This window comes from Tachypleus tridentatus, chromosome 10 (assembly GCF_004210375.1).
Source record: "Tachypleus tridentatus isolate NWPU-2018 chromosome 10, ASM421037v1, whole genome shotgun sequence".
Lineage (NCBI taxonomy): Eukaryota > Metazoa > Arthropoda > Merostomata > Xiphosura > Limulidae > Tachypleus > Tachypleus tridentatus.
The window spans coordinates 28,190,504-28,208,942 of NC_134834.1; the positions used below are offsets into that span (position 1 = coordinate 28,190,504).

Consider the following 18,439-nt stretch of genomic DNA (forward strand, 5'->3'; position numbering starts at 1 on the left):
TTAAACATGTTGTGACAGTAAGAATGGTTTGTTTGTTTTTGAATTTCGTGCAAAGCTAGCCCTCCCTAATTTAGCAGTATAAGACTAGAGGGAAGGCAGCTAGTCATCACCACCCACTGCCAACTCTTGGGCGAATCTTTTACCAATGAATAGTGGGATTGACCGTCACATTATAACGCCCCACGGCTGAAAGGGCGAACATGTTTGGTGCGATGGGGATTCGAACCCGCGACCCTCAGATTACGAGTCGAACGCCTTAACCCCTCTGGCAATGCCGGGCCTACAGTAAGAATGACGTGATATTTTTAATACGCAGAATTAGTCACCCTAATCTTTTCAAAAAGCGGTATGTCTGCGAATTTACAACGCTAAAAACCGGGTTTCGATGCTTATGGTGGGCAGAGCATAGATAGCCCATTGTGTAGCTTTGTGCTTAATTCAAAATAACAACAACAACATCTTTTCAAATATTAACGTGTAGTGCGAATAACAGATATAAAACCAACAATTCTCAACTTCGAATCTTTTACTCGAGAAATGTTAACGAAACCAAATCGAATGTGTCGAATTGAAGCTTGTAAGGTCCAAGATTCGAGCCCCTTAAGTTCTTTATGGAGTATTCAAAATAATTTCACAATTTTATCAAAATTATATACTTGATATATTTATATGGATGGCAGAAAGAAAATGGCACACACACAAACACAATAGTGTCAGTTATGCATAAAAATAGCCTTTCCATTTTTTTCATGACATATAACTTTCTAACCAACAGTCTTCCCCATTTTTGTCAAACATAGAAAAATCAAGAACATTTATTGATCATTAAAAAGAGATGACATCGAGGGCGCACGAAGTCAGATTTTAATCCCACGATGGTAGCGACACCTCACGATAGCCGCTGTCACACGCACAAGAATTAGGTGAACATCTTATGCAATGTTCAGCAGCTACTATGAATGTCTATCATGACGAAAAGGGCATTATACCAGGGAGTGGCGCTGCAGGCTGGTTCACAGTTCTTAACACATACCGGTCAGATGATGTGGCATCGCTGATATTACATGTAAAATATTTAGAGTGCAAATAGTTAAAATAGGTTACCATAAATTCATATATATAGATATATTTATAGATTATGAGTGGCTTTAAAACGTTTCTGATGCATAATAAACACTAGATCTGTGACAATTGTGTCACATTAAAATTATACTGTTCAAGTGCTCTACAGGTTATCTCGGTAGGCCCGCGATAAATCTACTGATTTACAACACAAAAATGCGGACTTCTATTCCTCACTGTGGACAAAGTACACTTAGTCATCGCGTAGCTTGGCACTAAGAAGACAACAGTTTCACGGAGGCTTTGGCCAGGTGATTAGGATGCTCGACACGCAATCTGTGGGTTGAGAGTTCGAATCCCCGTCACACTAGACATGTTCGTCCTTTAAACCGTAGGACGTTACAAAGTCAAGGTCAATCCCACTATCCGTTGGTAAAACAGTAGAACAAGAGCTGGTGGTGGGTGGTGATGACTAGTTGCCTTTTCTCTAGTCTTACACTGCAAAATTAGGGAGAGCTAACTCAAATAGCTTTTGTGTAGCTTTGCGCGAAATTCAGAAAGAAACAATTTCATGAATTATTTATTACATATTATAACAGGATATTTGCTGCATGACGTTTGTTTCTGTTTATTTGTTTTTCAATTTCGCGCAAAGACACACGAGAGTTATCTCCGCTAGCCGTCCCTAATTTAGCAGTGTAAGACTGGAGGGAAGCCGCCGTCAACACTTGGGCTACTCTTTTACCAACTAATAGTGGGATTGACCAAAACATTATAACGCCCCACGGCTGAGAGGGCGAGGATATTTGGTGCGACCGGGATTCGAACCCGCGACCCTCAGATTACGAGTCTTAACTACCTGGCTATGCCGGGCCACTGCATTACGAAATAATAAAAATATAATGGAAAGCATAATAACAAAGACAACAATACAGAAAGAATAGTTAGTACATAAACCAAAATTCTGGAAGTTACTGTATATATAGATACACAGGTAGAGAATTAAAGAAAAATAAATGCTAAGTCTTCCCCATAAGCAAACGTGTGAATTTCAAAAGCTGTGGTAGAATGACAATTGTTTTTTTTTGCTATCTTCCTTAAAGTTGTTTTCGTTTAGTTGCTATCATCTATATTTGAATATTTTACTTTACCAACAGAAAAACATAGGCAAAGACCCAGAAATTGGCAGAGTATCAAACTGGTATATGAGAAAGATGAACACGCATGTTTGGTTGTTTTACAATTTTTCGCGTATGCTTACACAAAAGCTAACTGTGCATGACCGTTGAACCGATAGACGAGAGACAAAAGGTAGCTAGGCAAACAGTACCTGTCGGTTATCATTTTCTGATCCTACTAGTTGCTCTAAAGTGTGGGTCGCTTTGGTAACGGTTTGTTTCTAATTAAAGACAAAGCTACACAAAGGAATATCTGTCCTCTGCTCACCATGAGTATCGAAACCCGGTTTCTAGCTGTAAAAGTCCGCAGACATGCCACTGTACCACTAGGGGGCCTTTGCTAACAAAAAATATTAATTCTCAGTACGGTCAGCTAGAAACTAGGCTACACACAATCTATGCAAAAGTTACAGTTTTTTAATAGAACCAACTGATCTGATCATGTGTTTTTACTACAATATTTATTTTTTCTAAATTTGATTTTTTTAAGTTACTCATTAACACTCGAATCAGTTGTTTAAGTCATGTGTCAATTATAAACCTTTTTTTTTTTATCTGAGTTGACATAATTACCTCAATTACCTCTTTCTTTCTTTGTGAACCTGACGATGACCGAAGAAAGTCGAAACGTTGTTCGCTCCTCTACATAGTGTTTTCTCTATCCATACCAACAATTTTTACATTTATATTTTTCTTTCCAAGTGGGTTTTCTCGTCATCACTGATTTCTATATCAGTGTTATTTTCTGAAGTATTTTAATGTTTATTTATATATCTAATCTCAATACAATCGTATAACATATTATGTTCTATTATGATAATTATAGACTAGTCGTAACATAATATGTTGACATGAAATGTTTTTCCCAGGAATGTAATAACTCCCAGCTCTGACCATTAATATTTTTCTCTAAAAATATTCCATTTGAAAAGTCCTTACGCAAGACTGAGAAGGTCCTTCATGGCTTCCCGGTTGTCATTTGCTGCCAAACTGCTTAATTATTTATCGGCACATTAAAACTTCCTTTTGGAGGTACGTGGTGGACATACCTCCTTAAAATAACCTCACTCACAATTACCTACAGACGCGACCAGTTTGCATCTTTGTTACTTTTTGCGAGTCTCGTACGTTTCCTTCCTTCCGTCAATCGTTCGAATCCTAGAATTTAGATGGAACTTAATAAACAACGATACAAGTAACGGACTGTAGTTGATAATTGACAGGAAATTATGTCTTTAACAACCGGAATGGTCGTTGCTCCGACTATCGTATTCCACGAAATGGAAGAACAAAAAAAAATGAATATTTTTTTCCCCAAGTAACTTTTTCGTTCTTACAGTATTCTTCCGCGGTTAGTTTTTTTTTTTTTGTCATGCACAGCCAGTTTGTACGTGCTTATTAACGCGGTGTATGTATTCATTATCAGATTCTTTATATGTTTCTGTACGCTATTCATGTTGTTATCTATACAGAAACAAATACGTTATAATTATGTATTCATATGTGACACTTAGAAATTTTTTGCACCAACATTTTTTTTCTTCTTAGAAATATCTACAAACTCGTCATATTGGTGTAAACTATAGGAGTGATACACTACAATGTCGTCATAAGGGGGAGTAAACAGTTGCTAGAGATACCCCGCGAGTGTGCGCCTGCATCTGTATTCACCAAGTATATGTAAAGGTAATCGGTCTGGTTGTGAACGCTTTCCTTGGTTGTGCGCGTTTGTTCCGCATTCTTGAATGAGCAACATTCCACACTGTGAAGTCGTATTGGAGATTATCAGACACGAACTTTAGACACGTGCCTGCAAACATGCTAATACATCTAACTTTACTCTGATAACGATAAACATTACTTCGTTATACAACCTGTATTATTTGCATCCTTGTGCAGTACATACTTTGACTTCTTTGTATTAAATTGAAAATGTTTATATATTCGTCGCAAAGTTTAAGTTTACCATATTTATATAGATATCTATATAGATGCATATGTGTATTCGTTAGAAGTACAGTTCATTCCATTTGCTAACCTCTGTTTCTTTGCAAGCTTTTTTTGTTTTGTTTTTAATATAGTGGCCTTATCGTTTATTTACACAACAGCATAATAATATTAAAGGTTTTCTCTACGGTAGCCAGCAAGAAGAGACATTAACAATAATTTATTATTATATAGATTTGTGCTTAACAAAAAACCTAATAACAGTAGTTCAATTACTTGGGTAGTTGGAATATCACTATGTAGCAAAAATGGTGTTACATAGTGTTATGGGAAATTAGTTCAATTCAATTAGTTGATTATTTTTGTGACAATCGAATTAATCGCAAATAGTTATAATCAGAAAAATAATGTCAATTAATCGATTAGTACACGCGATACAGATCGATGCAATCATTGCTCGTGGGAAGTCAATTGCATTACCTGCATTAGAGTACACGAACTTATATTAACACTATGAAACTTATAGTGAAGTCAATCCCCATGTAATCCGAGACTGATAAAACTAAACACAAATATTAACACTATGAAACTTGTAGTGAGGTAAATCCCCATGTAATCCGAGACTGATAAAACTAAACACAAATATTAACACTATGAAACTTATAGTGAAGATAATCCCCATGTAATCCGAGACTGATAACACTAAACACAAATATTACCACTATGAAACTTGTAGTGAAGTCAATCCCAATGTAATCCGAGACTGATAAAACTAGACACAAATATTAACACTATGAAACTTGTAGTGAAGTCAATCCCCATGTAATCCGAGACTGATAAAACTAGACACAAATATTAACACTATGAAACTTGTAGTGAAGTCAATCCCCATGTAATCCGAGACTGATAAAACTAAACACAAATATTACCACTATGAAACTTGTAGTGAGGTCAATCCCCATGTAATCCGAGACTGATAACACTAAACACAAATATTAACACTATGAAACTTGTAGTGAGGTCAATCCCCATGTAATCCGAGACTGATAACACTAAACACAAATATTAACACTATGAAACTTGTAGTGAGGTAAATCCCCATGTAATCCGAGACTGATAACACTAAACACAAATATTAACACTATGAAACTTGTAGTGAGGTAAATCCCCATGTAATCCGAGACTGATAACACTAAACACAAATATTAACACTATGAAACTTGTAGTGAGGTCAATCCCCATGTAATCCGAGACTGATAACACTAAACGCCATATTGTCAAGATTAACACCAGAACAACGACTAAACTCCACAGTAAACAAAACGTCTCCAACACAAAGAATTAAAATTAAACTAAATATTACTAAACAGTTCGTTTACAGATAACAATATGTAACACAAATTTTGTTCCTGGATAGTATGTGTTATTTCTTAATTTCTTATGTTGCAAAAGTACAGAAAATGGCCATTATTCCCTTCAAACTTTGCTTTTGTGACCTGGATAATGAAATTTAGAAATTAACTTATTTTCTATGTAAAAACGGACAAACTTGCACATTTTTATTTACATAAGGTCTGAATAAAACAACATATGAATCAAGATTTACATGTATTTATACTAAAGTTATACAAAATTGTTTAGAAGTGAGTAGTTTTTCTAGATTTGCGACTGTAATTTAAATCGCTTTCACGTATCGGTCCCCAAACATAGTCTCCCATCATGTTTTCGTTATATACTCCCAGATCACAAAATTAAAGTTTGAAGAGAAAAATAGGTCTTTTCCATTTACTTTAGGCACAAGCAATTGGGAAATAACACTTTCTGCCAAGGAACAAGAAAAAGTAAAAATGTTGTTACATAGCGTAATTTATTCATCGCAAGTGTAGTAAACCACTAATTCAACCGTACTGAGGTCTATACACTTAAAATGGTCTATGTGGTATCGACGCCATCTGAAGTGTAATTAGAATAACCAGTTTTATCCCAGTGAATATATTTTAGGAATGCTATCGAAGCATATTAGTTATTGTATTCAGAGATAGTGATTTAACTATTTGTACGTTCATATATTTATATATATGTATATACGCGCGCGAGAGAGAGACACACGTACGCTTTTTCAACACAACTGTTCATGTGACGTTAACACACTGATACTTACTAAACATTTTTGGTTTTAGCTTTTTCCTGCATGATATTATAATGAATGAAATGTTGTAATATTGTGACGGTAAACCAAAGTTTGGAATTTTAATATTCCTACTGATGAACAGAGGAGAGACATGTGAAAACGCGCTTAAGTATTTCAAACGTGTAATGTGGAATTTAATTTAAAATATATAAATAACTTGTGGTATGAGAGAAGAAAGATAAACATTGGGAGATGTTACCGACTTATTTACTTGATAAAAATACATGCGCTATCAATACGTTTCATAGTCCAGGGTGGCAATACATTCATTTATCTCAGACTAAAGAAAACGTTTGGCTAGTGAACGTATTTCAGAATTGGAAGATAGTAAACAATTTACCAAATACGGTTCAAAATAAATAATATAACAAGTTATTATCTACTGTAAACCAACGTGCAGATAACTTGACAATGTGTGCATTAAGTATATATATATATATATGTATGTAATCTTGTTGATCGAAAGGTGTGATATGACTTGATTTAGCTATCAACATTTAAAAACGTAGAGATAAACTACTAAAACTAACAAAAGAGAATCCTAAATATCCACGGCACTTGAAATTCCTTTAGGCAGGATTAGGGTAAATTAATCTGCGAGACCTTTTTTATTGGTTTTTGAATTTCGCGCAAAGCTACAGAAGGATTATTCGCGCTAGCGCTTCCTGTTTAGCAGTGTAAGACTAGAGGGAAGGCAACTAGTCATCACCACCCACCGCCAACTCTTGGGCTACTCTTTTACCAACGAATAGTGGGATTGACCGTTACATTATAACGCCCCCCACGGCTGAAAAAGCGAGCATGTTTGATGTGACGTGGATTCGAATCCACGACCCTCGGATTACGAGTCGAGTGCCTTAACCACCCGGCCATAGTTTTTAATTAGCTATATTTTTGCGCGCCAGTAATAACAAACCTAAAACGCAAGTATACCTGATTCGATTTTATTACTTTTCAGGATTTCTTCCAGCCTACCCTCGAATCGAAATTCCTTTAAACAGAATTAGACAAAATTAATCTATGAGACTTTGGTCGTGGTCTATTCATCAATCGAAAGGATATGACCATCTGAGTCCAAAACTGTAATTAAATCTTAAATCGGTCAAGAGATAACAAAGCTATGAGCTAAAAGCTTGCACTTAAGAAACAAAATAAAAAGAGTATTGGATAGCCCTCGTATAGTTTTGCGCAAAATTAAAAACAAACAAATAAAATCTGAAGGAAAAAAAAGATTCGGCCGCAGCTAAAGTTATAAAGTTTACATTTACAGCTTCTAAACTAGAATAGGATAGTTATGAAGGTAGAACACCATGTGAAACTAGAATAGGATAGTTATGAAGACAGAACACCACATGAAGCTAGAATAGGATCGATATGAAGGTAGAACACCCCACGAAGCTAGAATAGGATAGTTATGAAGGTAGAACACCACACGAAGCTAGAATAGGATAGTTATGAAGGTAGAACACCACAGGAAGCTAGAATAGGATAGTTATGAAGGTAGAACACCACACGAAGCTAGAATAGGATAGTTATGAAGGTAGAACACCACACGAAGCTAGCACAGGATCGTTAAGAAGACACAACAGCAAGTGTGAACATGAAGTACGTCTCTAATATGCTATTTATTACACTTGTCTCATTCCTCTCAGGTGAGCGTAGAGAAACACATTGAAATGACCATGTTTGTTGTAAGGCTGAACACATAATAAAAAGTGGACCAGTAAGTGACGTAAGAAAACAATGTTTGGCAGCGCTTTGACGTAACAAACAGAACGATTTTCGAAACCAATTAAAATAACTCTTGTATCTTGAACTATCTATGGCTTTTGATTATTATTTCAAGTTCTTTGTGCACCAAGCTGCTTGAGGGTTACTGATTTTCGTGATTAGAATCTAATCATACGACTTACACAAAAACATTCACATTTCTACTATGTTTCTATTGCATTTCAACACATGAAATAAGTAGTTTCACACTTTGCTCTGGGAGTCGTAATAGGAAACACACGCAAAACTATTCAACATGACACAATATATATAAACAAGTCAGTAACTGGAGAGATGACGTAGACAGGATGCAATGATAACCGATAGGACGTATGTATATCCATCAAAATATTTCTGTTTTCAGACGGTGACAAAATATGACGCTATTCGTGTAAAATGAAGAAAAGGGTTATTTATAATAGACATCGTGGTTATAAAAATATACTAATCAAACGTACGCCAGCCTGTAAATAAAGAAAAAAAGACGTTTTTAGAGGTGAATAAGCGACAAACTAAACGTACAGTGTTATTAATAATATTAATATTAATGGGTTTATGATCAAGTCAAGCGATATTAATTTACTTATTTTGTTGTTTAAATCTGTATAGTTTAACGTGTGGGCAAAACATATATTACGTAAAATAATTATAGAAAGTTGTAGCTCACAGAGCATAGTATTCTACGAACATTAGGCCTAACATGCGAGTTAACCTTTTGTTTTGTATGGCGTTCCTGTAGGAACTTCTGTACAGAAATAGACGTACGTTTGTAAATATTAACCACCTATTTGATAGCATAATGTAACACATACAACATTTATGAGTACAGTACTTACTCTAGTGTCGTTATAAGAGTATACGATAACACCATCGAACTTGTCTGTACCCAGGTTGAGGTATCTTTTCCATTCATCTAATAAACTTCATTCACAGTTCACGTGGCACTGCTAGAATTGCTCTGCAGAGCACACGTTGTCACTTCTTATGAATGACGTGTTTCTCTCTCCTCGTGCTCTGCACGACGTGGGCGCAAGACCATAGCTTGGTACTGTACAGTAAATACGTCTATGAAAGACGTCAGTAATGAAAACGTCGCAACACGTGGGCGATGGAGTTTAGAAATTGAACATTCCACGAAGGCAAATCCGTAGATCGAACACATGTGCACCAGATCGAAACACGTTAACTTACGTGAATTTAAACCTTCAGGTTTATGGCAGTTTGTTCCACCGATACGCATATAATGTAATTTCTCAAAATTGTTGTTACAATGACCATTCATATATTATTTTCCCGTTTAAATAGTGCAGCGAAACCGGTTATTTCTAAACAATAAAAGATTATCGCAATTACTTTCGGAAGACGAAGGGGAATTGTCTACTTTTTTTTAATCTCTTTCGGGGGCACGTGCCACAATTAGAATGTTGTGTTTGTTTGTTCTGAATTTCGCGCACAGCTACACGAAGACTATCTGCGCTAGCCATCCTTAATTTAGCAATGTAAGACTAGAGGGAAGGCAGCTAGTCATCACCACCCACCGCTAACGTTTGGGCTACTCTTTTATTCACAAATAATGGAATTGACCGTAACATACTAACACCCCCATGGCTTAAAGGGTGAACACGTTTGGTTTGACGGGATTCGAACCCGCGACCTTCAGATTACCATTCGAGTGTCCTTACCACATGGCCAGATAATTAAATGAGGAGACTAATTAGTCTTTACATACATGGCTGTATGTATTCTTTATTCTGTGTGACTCGGTAAAGTGTGGTTGCTATTTAATCCCATATAACCAAAACTCGATTTCATTTCATGGCCAAGCGCGTAAGGCGTGCGACTCGTAATCCGAGGATCGCGGGTTCGCGGCCGCGTCGCGCTAAACATGCTCGCCCTCCCAGCCGTGGGGGCGTATAATGTGACGGTCAATCCCACTATTCGTTGGTAAAAGAATAGCCCAAGAGTTGGCGGTGGGTGGTGATGACTAGCTGCCTTCCCTCTAGTCTTACACTGCTAAATTAGGGAGGACAAGCGCAGATAGCCCTCGTGTAGCTTTGTGCGAAATTCCAAAAAAACAAACAAAACGCTTTGATTTAGTTTGCGTGAATCAGTTATCAGCTGTAAAATAACTTGTAATTGATCTTAATTATAGTATGATAATACAACTAATACCTCCGAGATATTACCCTCCCAGTGGCTTTTTTTTTTTTATTTTCGCTTTGTGAATGTTGAGACTAGTTAAGATGGGACGCGTGTAGAGTTCGGTATTCCGAAGCTGGTAACCCGGTTTCGAATCCTTGCGATATCTTAGAATGCTTTCCGCACTTTAAGTTGTGGTTGCCTTATAAGAGTGATAGGCAACCTCTTGACGTGTAAGGCAGTTTGGTGGGGCATTGCTAACTGATTACCCTCCCTATGAGAAGTAATTCAAAACTGGGGCCTAAGATAAATTTAGAAGCTTTCTGTTCAATACCAAATACCAGTTGGAATTTCAAATTAATGCCCTTTACAACTGAAGTTAATATATTTACTACTTGCTATAAAAATAACTTTTATACTTAAGGTGATTAACAGAAAACAGGAAGATTTCAAAAAATAATTGTGCTTTAAAAATTTTAATAAACTCTAAAGCATTTAGAACAGTTTCATATAGTAACGATAAATAATCTTTCTTTGATAACAAAGTTTCATCATTGATAAATTATCTGTTAACAGTACGATATTCGTTTTGTGATAATACACATTTATATTAAGCCCCTCAGTGGTACAGGGATATTTCTGCGGACTTACAACTCTAGAAACCAGGTTTCGATACCCGTCATGGGCAGAGTACAGTTAGCCCTTTGTGTAGCATTACGCTTCGCCACAAACGTATATTAACGGTATTGGTTACGCCTGCCATCTTTTGACAAAAATAGAATTTTGTTTTACAAACCATATTTAAAAGTAAAGTTAGTTGGTGTTTTAAGTTGTTTTCACATGATACCGATTATAAGAGAATTTAGCAGTTGATATCCATATTATTTGGAAGTTCACCTCATGTAAAAAAAAAAAAAACAACCAAAATCCAAAATACTTTAACATTTCCCTTACCGTGAACTGAAATGCTACCAAACAAAAAAATATAAAACGAAAATGAGTTTCTCGTATTTTTTTATGAGAAGGCACCAGATGGACTTTCGAATCAAGTTGAAATAGGCTTAATGTGGTGGAATTTACATGCGAAAATAATGTTTACAAATTACGTGCTACATTAAATCGAACATGCAAGTGGAATACATAAACAGAAATGCATACATTAAATGAAAACTTTCAATCATGATAGAGCGTATACGTGTGTTAATGAGTATTTTATTGTACTCCACGCGTATTTGTGTACGTTATTTAGACCTAAACTTTGTTGACAGATGCCAGTAACGCATTTTTAATTCAAATAAATAGGCAACATAAAAAGTATTTTTTCCTGTAGTTTTTGAGAAAATGTGCCACTAACATATCGACATTTGACACGTCACATGCTGTGACATTTCAGACTTCAAACTGTTACATGATGTAACACCTTAACGCAGTGGCATTGGCACACTCTTTATAGCGGTGGCGCTGAAAGTCATATAAGAAAACTGTAAGATTCATAATGGTGAAAAAACAGTGATTTATTACTGTTTTTTAAAACAAATGACGTGACCTGGTGATTAGAAAATTCGACTCGCAATCTGCAGGTCACGGGGTCGAATCCTATCGCTCAGCATGCTCGCCTCTTTCAGCTATGAGAGCGTTTCAATGTGATGGTTAATCCAACTAGTTGTTGTTAAAGAGAGGCCCAAGAGGTGGTGTTGGTTGTGTTGACCAGCTAGCTGTCTTCCAGATTATCTATCTCTTCAAAATTAGGGACGTCCAATGTAAATAGCACTCAAATAGCTTCGCCCGAAATTCACCAAAACAAATAAACCAGTAATATAACACGCAAGTAGGTGCACAGCATATCTTTACTTCAAGCCAGGGTATGCTTACACACGCCCCTGTTTTACCATCCTTGCTTTTGCGCAGAGCTACAAGAGAGCTAGCTATCTGCGCTAGCCGTCCCTAATTTAGCAGTGTAAGACAAGAGGGAGGTAGCTAGCTAGTCATCACCACCCACCACCAACTCTTGGGCTATTATTTTACCAACGAATAGTGGGATTGTCTATCACATTGTAATGTCCCCACGACTGAAAAGGCAAGTATGTTTGATGTGACGGGGAATCGAACCAGCAACCCTCAGATTACGAGTTGAGTGCCTTAACCACCTGGCCATGTCACAAGTTAAACAGTCTAAAATGTTATAAAGACATTTCAACTAGAAGTTTAAGTATTTGATCTTTAAAAAAATGTCCCCCTTTGGGACAGCGGTAAGTTTATGGACTTACAACGCTAAAATCCAGAGTTCAATTTCCGGCAGTGGATACAGCAGATAACTGAACGATAATGCTCTAAAAGCAAACAAACAAATTAAAATCTAAATACCTCTAATAATCGTTTGAACTTTGACCTCCAATATTTCAGCCACGGTAGCAAGTCGTAAAACCACATTTTATTGCTACGATTTAACACGCCAAATAAAACAGGTGAATCACCCGAAGTTAGAAATAAGTTGGAAGTTTCTTAAAAACACCACAGTTTGAACATTCGCAGCAGTCCTTGCCCTCAACCTTCAAGATGATTAGAAAAACTTCTGATTCGTAAAAATTATATTTATGCTGGCAGCCATAACAAAATATTTGTAGTAAGGCTAACAAGTTACGAATGTCTAATTATGAATTCTGCATTTAACAAACAAACAACAACAAAACCGAATCCATAACTAGACATTCGAACGTCATAGGTTATGCAGCCTCCATACTGGAATATGTGAGATTAGCAAAACAAAACGAAAAAAACAAAAAATCTCGTATAAGCAAAGTGAACGAACATCCACATGAACAAATCTGTGAAAGCCAGTGTCCGGCCGTCGACATGAAATTCCCTCAGCAACAGTCACGAATAGATCAAGGTCGGCTGTTTCTACTTAGCATGCTTGTATGATCAGTCAGGAATTTTACTTTCTAGCATTCGTGGCGCGAGTTTTTTGTTATTATTATTCACGACACGATCATAAGGCGTGAAATACAGCTTTACTTGTCTCTACGCGAAACTAATCGGTGAACAGAAAGAAAAACAGAGTCAGGTTATGTCTTGGAACAAACCTTTTTCCTACCTGCCGTGGACCTCCTCGTTAGAACCTTCGAGCTTAGCGTTTAGCAACGATTCAGTCATCTGAGACATATTGACACTGAAGACAGTTTTAACTGTTGAAGTAAACAGCACCGAGTGACTGCCCGATAAAAGGATAAGCGCTATAAACTTGTCAATATGCTCCAATCTACGCTGACAAATTAGTTCGAGCTAAGTCAATATGGCCGACGTTACGAAGGTCGCTTGGTAACCGCGTAGAAACAATGACGTAAAATACCAAGGGAAGATGAGTGAGCTAAGAATGTAAAGGATACACTCCACAGAGGTCAGGACAGTTGCTGTAAATGTCAGGTTGGGCAGCGTACTGGATGATAGTGCGTCATACAAGTCGAGTAAGTAAACAAACGAGGGCCCAAAGTGCTTCAAAAAAAAGAGATAAAGTAGGTATTTCCAAGAAAGTCACTTGTTTTACGGATGAACAAGGTTTTCGTTCTTTAAACGTTTACAAATTAATAGGTCAGCCACAGCCTATATTGCTTATTTCTTTAATGAATTTCGAAACATTATAAATGCGTTTTATAGACAACTTAGCTGCATTATAGGTACTAGAAAGTGTAACTTGTGGATATTTTGTCTAACTTTGAAACTGACGCTACTGTTATTTGATATTTGTGAGGTGGCCGTGTGCAGTTGAGAGTCTGTGGCCAGATGACGCTTGAATGTAGGAGGTACTGACCAAGTGAACCACTTAGCGCATGCGTAGTTGTATTTTAATCGTCAAAATTTGTGAGTTAAGTCATAAGTGTTTTATGTGCGCAAAGATGTTGTTACGATATCCTATTTGAATATTTGAAAGACTGTTGTTGTTAGATAGGTCAACTGTAAATATTTAAAAACAATTTACGAAGCCTATTTGAAACTAAGAAAAGACTATATACAGAGGACACTGAAAGAGTAGGGCTCACTAACCCTAAAAAGACACTTTTCAAGCGTAATAAAGCAATCATTTTGGGAGGGAGGGCTTGGTAGATGAGATACATACAAGGGTAAAAAGCCATAACCACTTTAATGATAAAAAATTAAACAGTGAATTATTTTTTATACTGTAAAGTCTTACAGGTTCCCGTGTTCTACTTCTTTCAAAGCTTCTTTCTTCCGTAATAAACAAAGTGTGCAATCTCGTGCACCTTCTGTGGTTATTGACAATTTTTATGTCCTATCAAAATGGCACTTTGGGGGCATTATGGTCGGTTTGTTTTGAATTTCGCGCAAAGCTACTCGAGGGCTATCTGCGCTAGCTGTCCCTAATTTAGCAGTGTAAGACTAGTTATCACCACCCATCGCCAACTCTTGGGCTACTCTTTTACCAACTAATAATGGGATTGACCGTCACTTTATAACGCCCCCACGGCTGAAAGGGCGAGCATGTTTGGTACGACCAGGATTCGAACCCACGACTCTCGGATTACGAGTCGAACGCCTTAACCCACCTGGCCATGCCGAGCCCATTACCTTAGGAAGGCAGAGCCCACCCAAACACTCCCTGTGCACGTCACTTCTACAGTATTTCATGTCTGCGGTTGGTGGAAAAACATATAGTTCTGTTCTTGAACTAAATTTTCTGAAAATATAGAAATGATGTTTGTTTATAAATTTAACTGAAGCAGAAAAGAAACAAACGACTGTTCTCAAGCGTTTTGGAGGCCTGGCAATCTGAGGGTCGTGGGGTTCGGATCCCCATCACATCGAATATGCTTGCTTTTTCGGCCGTGGGGGCATTACATGTAACGTCCAATCTCTTTATTCGTTGGGAAAGGAAAGCTCATGAGCTAGCTGAGGGTGGTGCTGGCTAGATGTCTTTTCTCCTGTCCATCACTTTTAAACGAAGGACTGAGAGCACAGATTGCTCTCGTGTAGCTTTGCGCAAAATTTCAAAACAAACAATAAAGTGCTAGTACAACCAAAGGAAGAGACAGTGTATTTTTGTTACCATAATTACCTACATGGACATGACCTCGAAAGGGGTTCAAAGCGAGTGGGCGAAATAACTCTTTCTTGTTGTGATTATAACAACGTTACCCCAGAACCTGTAACATACGCTGGAGAGAGGAAGGAGTGAAATACTCCTGACCCTTTCCGTGTCTTAAATGACCAAATCCGATACTAAGATTGTTTGTTTTGAATTTTGCGCAAAGCTACACGAGGGCTATCTGTCCTAGCCGTCCATAATTTAGCAGTGTAAGACTAGAGAGAAGGGAGCTAGTCATCACCACCCACTACCAACTCGTAGGCTACTGTTTTACCAACGAATAGTGGGATTGTCTGTAATATTACAACGCCCCCACGGCTAAAAGGGCGAACATGTTTGGTGTGACGGTGATTCGAATCCGTACTGAGGGGGAGAGAGATCCAGACATTATATGTTCAATTTACTGACTATACATTTATAACGGTGGGAAAGAAAAGCAGATCAGATAGGTAGCCATTGTCTTTTACCCTCAGTGTATTACAAGGTAAAGTTACACCTCACGCTCAGTTGTTCTGACGTAGATCTGCATTTTGGCGAACATTTAGGTGATATATACATATGTATAAGTTTCAAATAAAACAAAGTGTAGGAAGTGAAAGAAGTCAAATTAAATTTTTGAAATTGCATTTTCAAAGGCGTGCACATGCTTTTGTTTTATTCGAGCATTGAAAACAATCTAAACCTAACGATTAACCAGAGATTATTGCTGCCAAGACTAAACCACCACTTTTGTTGTCAGCGATTGTTTACCTTCGTGAGAAAATCTCATGAGCTCTGTGCACGATTTGTGTCCGAAAAACAGCTAATATTCTAACATATATATGTATAGACTGCACAATACTCCTGTGAAGCTCCTGTCTCGAGCTCCATGAGAAGCAAATTGAAAAACCCTTACTATACTGACCCTTTTCACAAGCCACTGTTACAGTAATTAATTAAGAAGCTGGCCCATATTAGATCTATCTTTCATCACCAATATCAGTTGTTCTGCTCTATAAATAAAGTCATGTCATTGGTCTTGAGTTATTGTCTGACGTAGAGATAAACATCCAATACTCGGTCAATGATTGATAAAACACACCCACTTAATTATTATATTCAAAAAGAAAATAATTACTTGGTTCTTCCTACTATCTGAAGTCCACTTTTGAATAGAGTAACACATTTATTTAAGATGCATAGTCGATTTATTTATAAACAAGATGTCCGGCTGTTACCTTTACCAGATCCTCACACACGATAAGAAAATTTTGTTAAGATAGTTTTTGAACACTCTGTATAACACCTAATCACTTAGTCACAATCTATGAAATTACTAAGGTTTTGTTATGCCATAGCATTATGGCAGTTTTACTCTTAGGATTTTCATACAGTTCACATTGGTTCTGCGTGGAAATAACATTCAAACTGGCTTACCATAAACATTCTCCAACCTACTTCTTCATCACATACTTTGTAAACTTTCGGAATGAAAAGTTCCGCTTCAACCTTTGGTGAAAATTTTCCTGACTCTCTTTCAAAACATTTACTAGGAGAAAGTTCTACTATACTTTTCTAACAAAAATTCAACAAAGCGACGAATTCTTAAAGTGTTTTCTGTTATCTAAATGCGGTGACATTTATAACGTAATTAACGAAACCAAACGCAAAAATGTCACTCTTACCTGCATTATTTCAGGTCATTACTATGCTCAAGTCACGTGCGTACTGCAGAAAGGTGGAGCGATACAGTATGGTGGATAAAAAGAAAGAATTTTAGAAGATTTAACCTCGTCTGCCGGACGTCTGATCGAATAGGAGAGCCTCTTCACGACGACCTACAGTTATTTGCTCTTTAAGCTAAGCCGCGCGTGGAACACAGGCGGACCGACTACCGAAGACACCAGACACGAGCTAGCAGACGAACAAATACGTTCCCCTCCTCTGCAACAGACAAATTAAGTGCACCTGTGCACGCGATCGAACGTCATCTACTGCAGTCGCGATAGCCGTCACGTGACGTACATATCGGTTAATGATGACGTCACAGCTACGTCAGAAGTCTGCATGAAATGTCGTCGACTACGATTGATACTTCCCAAGAAAATGAAGGTTTCGGTATCATGTTTCTCAGGATTTGTTGATTTAAGCAATAAGATAACGCTAGAACCACAGGCAGAATTAAAGTCTGGGTAGCTCGATGTTTGCTGAGAAATGAAACGAAAACACTCAGTGAAGTAACTGTTTCGCAACTTTGCGTAAATAAATTTATTTCAAATAGCCATTTCTCATCTTCTATGAAATTAATACCGTAGATACTTACGCATTCAAGTTAAGGTTGTGTGCAGGTGAGAGCAAGTAGTCACGTATGTACTAAAAAGTACACCAAATCACGTGTCTAATTTGTGTTTATTTTAAAATGCAAAACTCCAATATGGGTTATATTAACTGAGCTACCCAGATATCGAACCCAAGTTTCAGCGCTATAAGCCACAGATTTCCGCTGAGCCACCAAGAGGGCACATACATTTGAAACATGGCGTCAGTAAACTTTTTTTTTTACAATATTTTTCATTCATTTTTATGCGGAAAAATGAGAACATAATTTATATTTAATCTTGTTAAATAAAACACTCACTTTTGAATTTAATTTCAAAGTTTCTTCACGAAATCCATGAGTTAATTGTGAGCATAAATTATGACAAAAAAAAAGAAGAGAGAGAGAGAAAAGATATACAAGATAGACCTAAAAAGCTCAAACTTGAATTAATTAGTTATGGATACAGTTAAGTGACCAAATCTATTGAATTCTGTCCACCACTAAAGTAGTTAAATTAACACATTTGTCCAAAGATGTTGATAAGAGTCAAAATAAATTATTAAAATTATTTGGATTCGCAGTTGAAGATATGAAAGAAGAAACACGATTAACATTTAAATTTTTTTTTAGTATATATTTTATGGAGCAATCAGCTATATCCGTATTTCACTTTATTCGGCTTAGAGTATCACATTCCATGTTTTTCGTCAGATAGCACTGTTTCACTGTTTCTATTTTTTAAAACATAAGAA

The 18,439-nt window shown here is 36.9% G+C and overlaps 2 long non-coding RNA genes across 2 annotated transcripts; both read right to left on the bottom strand.

The window, feature by feature from the left end:
* Positions 1-951: 951 nt before the first annotated feature.
* LOC143228037 (uncharacterized) lies at positions 952-17,574 on the bottom strand. The gene is made up of 2 exons (XR_013015154.1): positions 17,053-17,574; positions 952-1,054 (listed from the first exon to the last, which is right to left on the bottom strand). It is a non-coding gene; the product is annotated as an uncharacterized LOC143228037 (long non-coding RNA).
* Positions 7,183-9,610, bottom strand: LOC143228036 (uncharacterized). Its single transcript, XR_013015153.1, has 2 exons — positions 8,985-9,610; positions 7,183-8,612 (listed from the first exon to the last, which is right to left on the bottom strand). It is a non-coding gene; the product is annotated as an uncharacterized LOC143228036 (long non-coding RNA).
* Positions 17,575-18,439: the final 865 nt, after the last annotated feature.